The following is a 1,613-nucleotide window of genomic DNA, read 5'->3' as shown; positions in this document are numbered from 1 at the left end:
CAAGTATTTTAATTTCTTCCTGCATTACTTTTTTGATCTGCATAATATAAATCATAGTAATATAGTCTTATTTCATTTTAGAACTGTATTTGATATTAAATATAGTAATATTCATAAACATCATTTGAAAATTTAAAAAATAAAATTAATTTTAATTTTTGTAAAATTACAGTAATGCAATCACTTTAAAAATTGACAGAAATAATCCATGTCTCAGTAGTGACTTAAAGATAGTTGTATTGTACTAAATAAAACAAAGAAAATGGCTCTATTTTAAAAATGTTAACAAAAATATACTACTTTTATAATAATCTTACTATCTTAAAATCTTTCCTCTAAAATTTTATATACAGGATTGCATCTTTAAAACTTTCTGAAAGTTTATTCAATTGTTTATTTTCAAATTTATGTACAAACTGAAACACGGCTGTAACCTGAAACACTCTCATAGTTACCTCTTCAATTAACTGAATTAGTTTTATTGTACCACAAAGTGTGAATAGACCTTTGCTATTTGCACTGAAAGCAACATGGGATTTATACTTACTAGTACGAGTATTTTAATTTCTTCCTGCATTTTTTTGATCTTATAGTAAGTTGTCCTTTGAGAATATATTCTTTATATTAAATATAAAGCAATTTATTGTGTTGGCTGAAATGCCTGTAGCTGAATGCATGACCCAAATTGATTCAATAAAAGAATATTTTCTAATACAGTAGTAATGTACAATTAACCCAGGACTCTTGACACATTGGTCCAATGATGTACTCAAAAATATGAGGTTATTTTGGCTTTGTGCTTCTGCAGATTCAGATAAAATATCAAAATATGAAAATATCCAGACAAAGAGACTATCTCATCCCATGTTATCTAAGGAGAATTGAAACTTCACCCAGGACTTTTGTTCATTTGTATGCTCACTGCTAAACAAGTCACTGCCAAGGGGAATAAGATAGCCATATCGGCAGAGATATGTCATTTAGTGTAGCCAGAATGTTAGAAAGTCGGGGAGAGAGATCCAAGATGGCTGATGATTAGCAGCTCGGGCACGTACCTCCCAGTGAAAGCGCAAAGAACGAGAGGACGCCACACTTTCAGACGAATATTAGTTGCTCATGGACCAGGAGATTCCCAGTGGAGGAGCACCACGGGTCGCCAGGGCGACTCTTGTGGCCGGTGTGGCGGTTTTGCTGGTGCCTTAGCACGCCAGTTCTTGGTGCAGAGTCCGGAGATTCCTGGGCAGAAAAGCACCATCAATCTTAACACCGCTGTTTTGGCCGGCTCAGTGGATTGCTCAGATTTCGGCACAGGGAATCAACAAGTTGGACGTCAGAGACCCAGTTAGAAAGTCGGTAATTATAAAGACGACAGACGGACAAATATATAATGAAGGGAAGAAACCAGCGTAAAAAGGTAGAGAATACTCAAAATCAGAATGCCTCTCCCTCTACAGGGGATTGCAATTCCTCATCAGTAACGGAACAAGGCTTAATAGATTACACGGGTGTTCCAATAACAGAAGCAGGTTTCAAAACGTGGGTGATAAGAAACTTCTGTGAATTAAAAGAACTTATTCTAACCCAATGCAAAGAAACTAAGAACCTTGAAAAAA

The sequence above is a fragment of the Aotus nancymaae genome, unplaced genomic scaffold (assembly GCF_030222135.1).
Source record: "Aotus nancymaae isolate 86718 unplaced genomic scaffold, 86718_ANA_hifiasm-v0.15.2.pri h1tg000033l, whole genome shotgun sequence".
Lineage (NCBI taxonomy): Eukaryota > Metazoa > Chordata > Mammalia > Primates > Aotidae > Aotus > Aotus nancymaae.
This window is presented reverse-complemented; position numbering follows the sequence as displayed.